Source organism: Gallinula chloropus (assembly GCF_964237585.1).
Source record: "Gallinula chloropus genome assembly, chromosome: 2".
In the NCBI taxonomy this organism is placed as follows: Eukaryota; Metazoa; Chordata; class Aves; order Gruiformes; family Rallidae; genus Gallinula; species Gallinula chloropus.
In genome coordinates, this window is record NC_140086.1 from 132270982 (window position 1) to 132283973 (window position 12992).

At 44.3% G+C, this 12992-nt stretch overlaps 1 protein-coding gene across 1 annotated transcript in view; it reads right to left on the bottom strand.

Annotated features, from left to right (window-relative positions):
* BZW2 (basic leucine zipper and W2 domains 2) overlaps positions 1-12992 on the bottom strand; it is a 57645-nt gene extending 44653 nt beyond the window's left edge. The window contains exon 1 of the mRNA XM_084280588.1: positions 12934-12992. The gene's annotated coding sequence lies outside the window, so the exon portion shown is untranslated. The remainder of the gene's footprint in view (positions 1-12933) is intronic.

The following is a 12992-nucleotide window of genomic DNA, read 5'->3' on the forward strand; positions in this document are numbered from 1 at the left end:
ATGAATGCATCTACGTAGTTTTGCTGCTCCAGAAAGATACATATGTAAGCAACCTCGATTATAATTTCAATCAGATGAAAACTCAGTTCTCAAAAACATATGTTTATATACTCAGGTGGACAGAATCTCAGAATCAAGACACACTGCCACAGAAGGAAGTCAGATACAATAACAATATAAATCACTCAAGCTAGAAAAAATAATTAGGCTGCTGCTTCACTAATTTGCATCAATTTTTCAATATTAGTGCCATGCGCTAACAGCATAATCACATTACAAAAAGCTTGTGGAAGTTACTGAGGGAGAGACATCTGCTTCACCCAGATGTAGACCCACGCAGGTATATACATAATGTTTTACCCCACACCATCACAGAGGCAGTAAATCCCACATGCAGACAGTACAGTTTACTGCAGCTGTTCCTGAAGCACTTCATGCCCAAGCACTGGCAACGGACAGATGTCAGTCAGCTCAGTGCAAAACCCAACAATTTATTGGGCAATATTAGTTTTGAGGACCACTACCAATTTCCCAGTTGATCACTTTGGGAGGCAATCAGCTAAGCCAAAACACATATCCACTTTTCCAGACTGAGCAGCCAACTGTGAGAACCCAGAAAAGGGGTGCATTTGACCTAAGTTTGAAAATGAATTATGGCAGACACCTAAGCCTGACCCTGCAACCCTTGCCTCTTTCCACAATAAGTGGAGAAAAGCAAACATTTCCAGAAAATAGCTTATCTAAAACATTGTGCTTGACTGGTGAGCTCTCAAGGGAGTCACCTGTGAACAGTTTCACTGCTTCAGCTTTTGGCACTTTTTTAGATATTTAAGATAGATCAAAGTTTCCTCCATAAGTTTCCAAAAGACCACAACAGAAATCTATACCTGCAGACTGGCAATCTGTGTGAAAGCCCATGTAGCTCAGTGACACCTAAAAACATCTCAGGCATAGTTAAGATTTTAATGCTGCAGACAAAACTAATAATAGGACAATTACTAATGGTACGTTATTTGGTTCTATAGTTAATTCTGTGGACCTACTTGTTTATCTTACTGAAATAATTCATAGAATTTCCATTGTTGGCTGAAAAACTCCAAAATCTAGCACAGCACAAATAATCTGAGAGAACAGCTTTAGTGTCAAACCCCAACAACCCACCCTCACCCAACCCAGTTTGTGAAGCCAAGCGTTACCACATGAATTATGGATTTCTTTTTGGAAGAGGTTTAATATCTTTTAAAATGAGCATAAAACTTCACTACACCAGCCAGTCTGGCTTCCTTCAGCAGAAAGAAAACATACATCTGCTTTGTGATTGTTTGGGCTGTATCAATGTCAGCTCAGCACAATGATATTTGACACTATTAAAAGGAAAATCTATTTTCTTGTTTACAGCATCATTGTTCATGCACTGGAAAGAGCAATATCAGCGACATGCAGATAAGCTAATAAAGGTCCCAGGGGATGTACACCTGCAGGTGTATGTATACATATGCACATCTAAGTGTAAGAATGCCAATAAAAGCTACCTTAGATTTCAACTCACTTCCTACAAGGATGCAAGACAAAGATTTTAAAAGGTTTATTAATGAGACAGCTATTTTCTGGGCTGAGAAAATACAATGAAAGCCTTGGCTGATTTCTCTGAGGACTTCAGAAAGACATGCTAGTTAACCTAGGGCTCTTGAATCTTGAGGATTCTATGAAACACATTAACTTCCAGTGAAAAGGGAGGTATACCTTTCACTACCACACCTCCTGTCCTTTTCAAAGAAAAAGAAGCTTTTCATAAGCAAAAGGACTGTTAATAATAGTCTAATTCTAAGAAGCGAACTGATGCAAAATCTCAAAATGCAGATCTCTTCAGTCATGGATATGGCCAAACTCTCAAAAATAAATGAACTGTTAAAGCCCAAGCAGACCAATGCATTCGCATACCACCTCCAACCTGCTCTGCCTAATTTGATATGCTCTGTAGAGCTGAAAAAGTAGAAAGCCTGGCATATGTTCCTTGTTAATAGAAGATAAAACGCGAAGGTAGCAGAGGTGCCAAGACAACATTCCTTTTTTTTTTAAATTAAAATAAAAAGAAAGCAGATATTCAATATGACTCTCACTCAGGGGCTTTGCAACAGGCATTCATTTTCCTCTGTTCTTGACAATGCTGCAAAATCAGAGTTATTTTAGTACGAGTATGTTGATATGAACCTTTATTAATTATTGCTGTCAACAATTGGTTAAGGTAGCTATTCAGTAATCTTATTAACAGGAGCTATGTAATTTATACTGGGATTACAAAAAAAATATGTTGAAAAGAACACATGGGGAACATTGTGGTCTATCTACACCAGGAAGAATGTGCTCTTTCCCCAATCACCAACATTTTGCTCTCCCTCGGTTTCAAAGGATTTTTGTGTTGCCTCCTCATACTGTAACACTGCTTTTCCCATGCTGACACCTACCATGTCAGACTGAAAAGGTCAACAACTGCTTAAACTGACAAGATAAGGGAAATGGGGAAAGAATCAGGCCTTCCTACAGGCAAGAAGCAAGGGCAATTCAGAGAAGGCACTAAACTATCAAACTAATCCTAGCATCAAACAGACTACCCATGAAATGCTTTGACTTGACACATTTGGCTTCAGAGAGCTGTAGACCACTGTTCACAGATGAAAGTTCAAGAATTGCCCAACTTCATCAAAGGAGAGACCTGACAGTCTAGTCTGATGCTTTGATGACTGGGCAGAGCAGGTCACCAAACAACCAGTCTGCTCTGGTAAGACAGAATCTTTGAGGCGCTACAGCAACAGCAATGCAAGTAAATTGGCATACTGATGGCAGGGCACATTGGGAAGAAGGCACCATGGTTTTCCAGCATACACCAATAAGCATTTTTACAGGAATAAAAGAACAGAAAAGATAAAGTCCTTCCTTTGACTCCACTGGAAAAGTAAATTATGTTTTCCTTTCTGTAATTCCATGGGAAGTCTTCTAATAAAGTTCAGCAAACCAAGATGGTCAAGCTCAAAACCCAGCAGAAGACCTCTTCTGTGTACCTTAGGTCAGGAGAAGCAGGTGTTTGCCTGTGCTTGGAAGGAAGCTGAGACTGATGCACAGGACAATGAATCTCAAGGGCAGAGCCAAGGATTTGGGTGCAAAAAAAAAAAAATAGGAAAACAATCAACATCTTGGACAGAATATAGGATTCAACAGCACACCACCAGGCTTGCAAAGCACTGGCTGAAGGTTTGGGGATCCTCAAATCCTAGTCCCAGAAAACCATGCATTAAGATAATATAGTCAAAGCAGACCTAAGACAGAAGGGAGGCTACCAGCACTGGCTACTGGAGTAACCTCAGAGAGGTGCAGTGACACAGGACAAAAACAGCAACAAGGCTCTAACCAAACTCTTATTAATACTGGCTCTCACAGAGAAGGTTACAGATCCCCTCTTCTTTTTAGAGAGTTGACTTCTCCTTGAGTATTTAAAACAAATAACATCCTTTGCTTTTCTCATTTCCTATTACTTGACACATGAAATAGTAGTGAAAATAAGTGACTGGCCCTGCATCTGCTAATGCTCAGTAACACGTTCCCAAGATCTCACTTCCGGCACCCTGTCAGAAGAGAAACGACTAATGTGTAACTGGAATGCCCTGAAAATTTCTTTTTAAAAAAAACATTTCCAGAGAAGTAGGGGATTTTATTTATGGAAACAAAACCTAAAATGAAAGGATTGCTTAAATTGCAAACAACAAACTCTTGAACTGCTTGGACTTCTTTTTCTACATCAAAACTCATTTAAGGAAAATGCATGAAATAGTAGTTATTACAATGAAGTACAACCTCAAGGCCATATTTAATTGTTCTGCCTGCAGTAGTTGAAGGAGTTGTAGAAGGGTGTAACTCACTGGAATTCAAGACATCACAGGAGGTGCTTCCTTCCTGTGTCCCTGCCCAACCCCTCTGTCCCAGACTCTGTCTAGCATTTTCCTTGTCTGACCTGACTGTCTTCAATTCTAATTCTCACCAGAGGTAATCCATCCTTCTTATGGGATGACTAAAAGCAATCATCTTTGTCTGCTACCTTAGGTCTGACAACTGCAAGCAATCACTACAAAAAACTTCTCCATCTGACCTAAGAATAACTCATTTTATGGAGCAAACCCTTATATTGGCATCCATAAACATGGCTATGTACGAAGTACTCAATGAATTTTAAAATTCCTACAGAAAACTCTACGCAAATTCTACAGCAAAAACACATTTCAAATTTTAAAAGGTCTGAGATGCTATATTGGTTTTGTGTGGCAAGATTTTGGTAGTGGGGGGAGGGGGACAGCTACAGGTCTGGCTTCTGCTAGAAGCTTCCTCCATGTCTGACAGATCTAATGCCAGATTGCTCCAAGACAGACCTGCTGCTAGCCTAGACTGAGCCCAGCAGCCATGGCAGTGGTGCCTCTGGGATAACACAGTTAAAAAGAGGAAAACCGGCTGTGCAACAGCAGCTGGAGAGAGAAGTGAGAAGATGTGATAGGAACAACTTTGCAGACACCAAGGTCAGTGAATAAGGAGAGGCAGGAGATGCTCCAGGCGCTGCAGTAGAGATTTCCCTGTAACCTGTGGAGAAGACCATGGTGAGGCAGGCTGTCAGCCTGTGGCCCGTGAAGGATGATGGTGGAGTAGATAGATATCCACCTGCAGCCCACTGGAGGACCCCACACCTGAGCAGGTGGACATACCAAAGGAGGCTGTGACACTGTGAGAAGCCCATGCTGGAGCAGATTTGCTGGCAGGACTTGTGACCCTATGGGGGACCCACACTGGAGCAGTCTGATCCTGAAGGTCTGCACTCTGTGGACCCACAGTGGAGCAGCTGGTGAAGAACTGCAACCTGTGGGAAGAACTCAGGTTGGAATTTGTGAAGGACTGTCCCTCATGAGAGAGACCCCATGCTAGAGCAGGGGAAGAGCATGAGGAGTCCTTCCTCAAGGAGAAAGGAGTGGCACTGACAGCACGTGATGAACGACCACAACTCCCATTCCCTGTGCCCCTATGCTCCCAGAGGGTAAAAGGGAGCAAAATCAGGAGTGAAGTTGAGTCTGTGAAGAAGGAAGGTGTGGGGAAGGGATTTTTAAGATTTAGTTTTATGTCTCATTATTCTTTTATGATTTCATTGGTAATAGACTATTTTTCTTTAGTTGAATCTGTTTAACCTCTAACAGTAATCACAGAATCATACCATCTCCTGAGCTGGAAGGCACCCATAAGGATCATCAGGTCCAACTCCTGGCTCCACACAGGGCCAGCCAAGTCAGGGTGTGGGACTGAGTGCATCGTCCAGACCCTTCTTTAACTCAGTCAAGCTCAGTGCTGTGACCACATCCCTGGGGAGCCTGTTCCAGTGCCTGATCACCCTCTCAGTAAAGAATCTCTTCCTAATACCCAGCTCCCTCGAGTTCTATCACAGGCCACCAAAGAGGAGATTAGCGCCTGTCCCTTTGCTCCCCCTCATCAGGAAGCCATAGACCATAATGATGTCTCCCCTCAGTCTCCTCTTCTCCAGGCTGAACAAACCAAGGGACTTCAGCCTCTCCTCATATTGCTTCCCCTCCAGACCCTTCACCACCCTTGTTGTAGTTGGCAAGTGACCTCTCCCTGTCCTTATCCTGACTCAGGAGCCTTTCAATATATTTTCTCTCCCTTGTTTTGCTGAGGAGGGCAGTGATAGAGCCACTTTGGTGAGCACCTGGCCTCCAGCAAGGGACAGCCCATCATAGCAACACATAGCAACAAACAGCTCTTATAGACAAAGTCACTATTATGGTAGGAATTACTACTCATTTACTTCCTGGAAATGTTTTCCTGACTTCTGGGAATTTAAAAACCAGAATACATAACTGGACAAACAATGATTTGTTTTATATAGTACACGTGAAGGAATTTTTTTTACTATATTAAAATGTACTTAGTGATAAAAAAACATATCAAAGATGGAGTGGGCACAATACTGGACAGGCAAAAAAACCCAAACTCACATGGCATGTATCAGTCCCCACCCAGGTTTAAGCTTCTGTATGGACTCATGAGCAGCTTACCTCTTAACTACTTTCCCTTGGCTAGGGAAGATGCATCAAGCACCTCCTAGTCTTGCAATCTGGTCTACATGAGCTGCTGCTTGCACCTACCCAACCTCATTTCACAACAGAGAGCCAAGTTGGAAGGTTTACCAGCAGTATGTTGCAAATACACGATTTCCCTTTATTGTACTTACATACTTTACAGAAGACAAAGGCTGTTAAACACTGAAACTCGAGTGTTTCATTCCGCTCTCAGCTTTTACAGCACTTAAGACCCTTGAGGAGAACAATGCTGCCCTAAATATTGCCTCTGCACCCATCCCTTTGGTCACTGGGCTCACCATTTAGGACTAGGTTTTATTTTGACTTTGGCTGTCTCTTACGAGATCTACGGCTAGATTAAGAAGTACAATATACAAAGTTCAAAAGGGTTTTCAGGCACAGCTCAACATCACTGTGCTCCAGAGACTTCTCTTTAGGGAGAAGAGATAGACTTTTTCCATTTGACAATTTTCCTCTCACACATCAGCGTTACCTCTGAGCGATCCCTCTGTATTTTAGTTATCTTTGAACAGATAATGATGATTTTAAATTAACAAGTACTGCTGCAGTTGAGCTCAGGGCTCAGCCACGGATAGGAGCTCATGGGTGAAATTTATTGCATGTGACATATCAGAATGGGATTACTTTACCTGCAGGTTCAGGCAGTAGACAGATATAGGTAACAGTGTATTGCCTGCTGTGCAACACAGGCACGAGGATTCTTGAATTTGAACAGGAGGAATGGAAACAAAAAGTAAACTGAGGAGTAAAAAATTACATCTCAAAGCAACCCAAACTTAATAGTACATATCCTTTCCACACATAATCTTACCCCTCTGTCCTAAGCAATCCCCTTAAGTCTGCAAACAGGTATTTCTAGATGGTTATTACTAAGCAGTTTGAACAAAAATCTTACATTAAAAATTACTCACAGATCAGTTCTGATTAGATATGCTTAACCCAACAGGCTCTGCCATTCTTCCTAAGATAAAAGGTCTGACTGTCACTAACTGCTGCTAACACGTAACGCTCACAGGGACTTAATTTTTCCCAGGATAGCACTCGTGATTCCCAAAAGGTGGAGTGGGGTCTAAACATGCTGTAAAATTTTCCGGTGTCCTTCTACATGGCAATGTTTCCTTGACAGCTTTATGCAATCTTATTTACTTTACAACACTGAAGTTTTGAATTTATTTAAGCAACACCTGTCTGAAAAGCCACTGCAAATCAACTCCTACAGAAGCCATGCCAACACATGATCGGGTTATTGCCACCACTTGCAAAGCTTAAGTGGGAAAGAATTTAGCCTTGCAGTCACACTCAGATGGCCCTCAGCTGATACAGACTGCTCTGTAGTCACTAAACACTTCTGTCCTTTACCAGCAAAAAAAGCTGCTTATTTTATTAGACTTACAGAAAAAAAAGTAGTACCTACCCTACACGGTATTCATATGCAGTTTGTTTAAAGCTTGAATTTTTCTTAATCTGAAAGAATCAGTGACTTAAGCAAGTTGTTCCTATCAGGACCATCCAGAACCATAAGATAAGAAAGCATAAAAACAACCTCCAAAGAAGATTTAATTTTTTTTTCCTCCCTAAACCATCTGATGTTAAGTATATAATCAGAGCAAAGGTTACCTATATCTGGTTTTGTTATGAGTAACACTGGTTGGTTGGAGTTTGGGGGTTTTTTGAAGAAGCAGCAGCTCTTAAACAGGTTGAACAACGCATATTTACCTACATGTCCTGGTTTTCAGCTGGAATAGAGTTGATTTTCACAGGATGCTGTGAGGGCACACAGCCAGGAATGCTGACCCAAACTATCCAAAGAACTACTCCATACCGTATGACATCATGATTAGTATATAAAGGGGGCTGGCCAAGGAGAAAGGGTCACTGCTTAGGGACAGGATGGGCATCAGGTTCCTGGTGATGAGAAAATTGCATTGTGTACCACCCACTCTCTGTATTCTTTTATTAGCATTCTTGCTATTATCCTCTCCCTTTGTTGTCCCAGTAAACTGTCCTTATCCCAACCCAAGAGTTTCACCTTTTTCTTCCGATTCTCCTCTCCACCCCACTGCAGGGGCGAGGAGTGAGTGAGCAGCTGTGTGATGCTGAGCTGCCAGCTGGGGCTAAACCATGACACAAAGGCACTCACACTGTTCTCATCACCACAATACCAGAGCAGTGCAAAATTCCTTCTTTGCACTGTTACCCCTCACTGTCTGTGGGAAGGGTACGTGGGCTGCCTTTGCATGATTACTAGTGAAAGATACACACAAAAATAAACACATATAATCAAAAGTGTACTTTGCAGCCTGTAGAATTAAACTTGTGAATCCTCTTCTCTAAAGAAACCTCGACAGGTGGCAACTACACTGGCTATGTTTTGGATGCAGAAACACCAAGGTTGGCTCTGCTTGGTCAGACCAGTTCTAGGAACAAACCACCAATGCTCCTGCTAAATCTGACTCATAAGCCCTGTCAGGATGACTATACCATTATGTGAACCTTCAAGTCCTAAACCAGTGCTTTGGCACAGCTCTGTCCTGTATTTCCTACTGGAGAACACTGCTCACCTCAGCCCTGGCTACTCAACAGTCTGAACCAAACCATTTTCTGGAGGATACTTCGGTGTCTTTCTGTCCTGTACACTTGAGAATCCTTCAAGTAAGGTTTCAAGAGAAGAGGAAGTGGGCACAGGTCTTGCCTGGCCAGGCTTTGGATACAGATAAGAGCCAAGTGTTGGGATTCGCTCCTAAATTTCGGAGTGCAGAGAAAGCCCAACTTTGTGCAAGATCCCGCAGGGACCTGGTATCTGATGGAGATCTCTAACCATGCCTCAGGTGAGCACTTTGTCATTCAAAGACACACCTCCTGTGCTCACACACATATCACGCTCACCAGTCCATGACTGCTTTCAGTTACTCTTTGGCAGTGTTTTTTATAATCTACCTTCTGGTGCAAAACACGATTTAGCAACGTTGACAGACTGTATTATAGATCCAGTGTCTGTCTTGAGATCCCAGAACAGAAGAAAAGTAAAAAAAGCCACTTACAATAAAATAAAAATACTCACTGAGGTCAAAGAGTTACACAATGCAAATCAGCTGGGAAGAAAATAGTAACCTATCCACAGATTAGGATCTGTGAGATCTGAGAGGAAAAAACAAAGGATGTTTCTGACAATGAAAAAAAAAACCTTGAACCAGCATGAACTTGAATCAATCTAAATAAATAATCCTATTAGAATCTCCTCATTTTGGCCAGGATATAATTATCAGGATTGGAGACAACAGGACCAAAACCCAGCAAAGATCTGTCTGAAAGGCTCAGCTCCATATGAAGGAGATTTCCCATAGGCCAGGCCATGCAGACGACAGAACCATTTTACAAAACCACTCTCAAAACCCACATGAAATTGCTTTTGTATAGGACATAAAACTTTGGTTTGGCAAAAAGACCATGGCAGGGAATAACACACATCCATCAAGGCATAACTGCACATGATAGAATGGGCTGCCCAGGGAACTAGTTGAGTCTCCATCCCTACAGGCATTCAAAAGATGGTTAGATGTGGTGCTGAGGGACATGGTTTAGTAGCGGATGGCAGGTTAGGCTCATGGTTGACCTTGATGATCTAAAGAGTCCCTTCCAACCAAGGCAATTCTATGATTCTATGATCAAGGGTGAACAGGGGACAATTCTTCACCATCTCCCAAAACGCTAACTGGGGCTTGAGGGTGGGGACTCAAATGAAACCATGAAGTAGCAGGTTCAAAAACAAATAGAGAGGTTGTTTTTTTCAAGCAGCGGGGGGAGGTTATAACCACAGGATGCTGTAGACACCGAGATCACCTAAACTCAAAAAACCCACCGCAGGCAATACAAAGGGAAGTCCTTAGCCACGACCAGTGGGATGGGAGCTAGAAGAGTAAGTTATAGAAATATCAGTACTTGTTTGACCGGGTATTTTATTTTTCCCTAGATAAAATGCAGGGGGTCAGACCACGTTTCTGGTCATGTTAAGCCCCGGCATAGCAAGAGGCTACAGGATCTCTGACCCATGCTACCACTAGCAGAGCAGCAAAGAACATGGCAGTAATTGAAGCCGGCTCCAAGATACAAGTGAAGGTTAGTCACTTGACAGAAAACAGCTTTAAATCAGCAAAACCAGTTCAGAATCTCCTTTTCCTCTTTTCCACATCCAAAGGCATGTCTTCATGCTGCATTCTCCAAAGCATAAGGCAGTCTATTCTCCCCTACTTTGACCAAAGAAAAGGCACTTATTATACTGCATGTTGTAGTACTAATAATTAAAATTATTTTCTTGCACAGACAGACAGCTCTCAACAGCTGCAGAAAACATCAATAGTTCAAGATCACCTACACATGGATTACAGTGGCCATCATAAATTTACTGGAACAGAACCGCACACACTAAACCCAGCAAACTGGAGAGGAAAAGTATGTCACCACTTGTACCTGCCTTACAAATCCAAAGTATCAGCTGTATAACCTGATGGGAAAATAAAGTGGTTTTTAATATGTGATACTTACAATTTGAAATCTAAACAATATTGAGTCACAGTGCAGTGAACACATCCTTTTCTCTCTGCAATACCCTCAACTTCAGTTATTAATTACCACACAGTAATAACCACAACTTAAATATGTGCAACAACCAGATACAGTAGATAAACGAAAATACATTAAAGGGCAAGACACAGAAGTACAGAACCTACATTTTCATATTCCAGTTCGCTGCCCTGACAGACTCCCTATGCCACCTTAGAAAAATCACTTTCTGCCTCCAGGCTTCAAATTCTGTACATAAAATGGAGGCGATGCCACTTCATTACCTCATCACGATCTCGCAACGATAAACTGGATTGTGAAATGTCTGCAAACTACTGGACTGAAGGTCATAGAGAAGCCTTCTCCAGGTAACAGCAAGAAGCATTTAGCTAGTGTTAAAGTGTTTTAGCACCCTTACAGATGGAGCCGTCCTTCAACCTTAAGTCACCATGAGAGCTCCAGGGAGGCTGCCAAGGAAAAATCGTGTCTGCCCGTTTACACTGTGAACTAGAGTGCAGTGACAGCACTGACATTCTCAGATTTTAAAAGAAGGAATATAGTACACATCTTTTTGTACACTGAATGCCTGACAGGTTTTTTAATATGAAAAGAAGCTTGTAGGATCCTATTATTTAATAGTGCCACAGAGATTATCAGCATACCATTATATCACAAAATTTACTCGCAGCGGGTAAAATTCACACCCTGCAGTGAACCAACAAAAAACCACTTAAACCCTAATTTCAACCTTCACAGCTGGGCTAGTGACAGATTTCTGTCAGCACTGCATGGGGATAACTTTCTGGGCCAGAATATAAAAAGCATTTTTGTCTCCAGGGCATTTCCTTCCAGGCATTTTTGCTTCCCCCAAAAACAGACAAGGGAATCTGCTACAATCCCAAGTCCAACTCGACCTCTCTTACTTACACTTGTTGATTCCAGTAAAATGAGATGGTGGCACATCCCTGTATTTCTTGGCTGGTTTTGTTTATTCCCTCAACAAAATACTCTGGGTTTGTACCCAAACAGTCACAAAGACAGGCCCGGCGCCGGGAGCGTGCTCTGCTGTGAGCCAGGGGAGCGCAACGCGGGACTTCTCCATTTCTGAGAAGTCAGTTGGGCAATTAACAAACGTGAGAACAGAAAACGAGATTAGTGTTTGAGAGAGAGATTCCAAGGCCTAAGTAGCCATGAGATGACCTGTAAGCATTAAGGTGGGGAGGTAGGGGGGGGGAGGCGAAGAATTCAGCTTGCCGATAAAGCTATGCCTTTAAAAATTAGCTACAGGAAAAAATAGGTTCCTTGAAAGAAAAGACACAAAAATTGCACACCGAAGAGCAGGACAAAGGAGGGCAAAAAGCCACCGCCGACTACCGGGTTGCTACTTTCGCCTCTCGTACAAACACGCGCGGAGATCAAGACGGCCAAGCCCGAGCCCCTGCCCCTCGCCGGGGACCCGCGGGATCGCCCCCGCGCCTTCCGAGCTTCAACTCGAGGAGCGGAAAGTTGGATCCGTAACAAAGATCGTTTTTCCACCGGCGGTTTAATTTTAGAAAGGCGCTAACAAAAGGCACCGTTCTGAATACCCCAAACGCGTGGCTCCCCCCGCCGCCTCCCTCAGCCCCAGCGCACCAAAACCGCCTTCCCGTAGGGGACAGGACACCGTGACACCGCCAGGCCGCTTCAGCCGAACAAACGGCTGTTCCTGCCCGGGAACTAACACCCTGCAAGCCCCTACCGTGAGGAGACAAGAAAGCAGCCCCTGCAGAAAGACCGCCGAGCACCGGGGCCGGCCGGCCGCAGGTGCCAGCCCGCCCCGCCGCCCGTCTTCCCGCCAGCAGACCCGGCGCCGCCCGTTACGGGGAGGGTGGGGGGGTCTCGGGGCTTCCAGCGCTCTCCCCCGAGGCAGGCGCCCAGGAGCTTCGCCCCCCGCAGCGGCCGGGACGCGGAAACCCGCGCGCGGTGGCATTTCGGCGGGCGGGCTTCTTCCGCGGGTACCCGGTCTCCCCCGCCAGGGCGCACGCACGGCCCCGCGATGGCCGCCGCGCCCAGGCCTCGCTCCTTTTACCCCCCCGCCCGCCCGCTTGCCGGTGCCCCGCCGCTGCCCGCGGACACCGCCCGCCCGGGCAGCGCCGTCGCGGGGTTGAGGCGCCTCTCCCGCCCGGCGGCCGGCAGCACTTTCCGCGGGGCGGCCCAGCCGTGAAGGGCGCCCGCTCGCCCGCCGCACCTGTCGGGTGGTTGCGCGGTCCGGCGAGGGGAGAGTAAGCTCAGCGGCAGCGGCGGCAG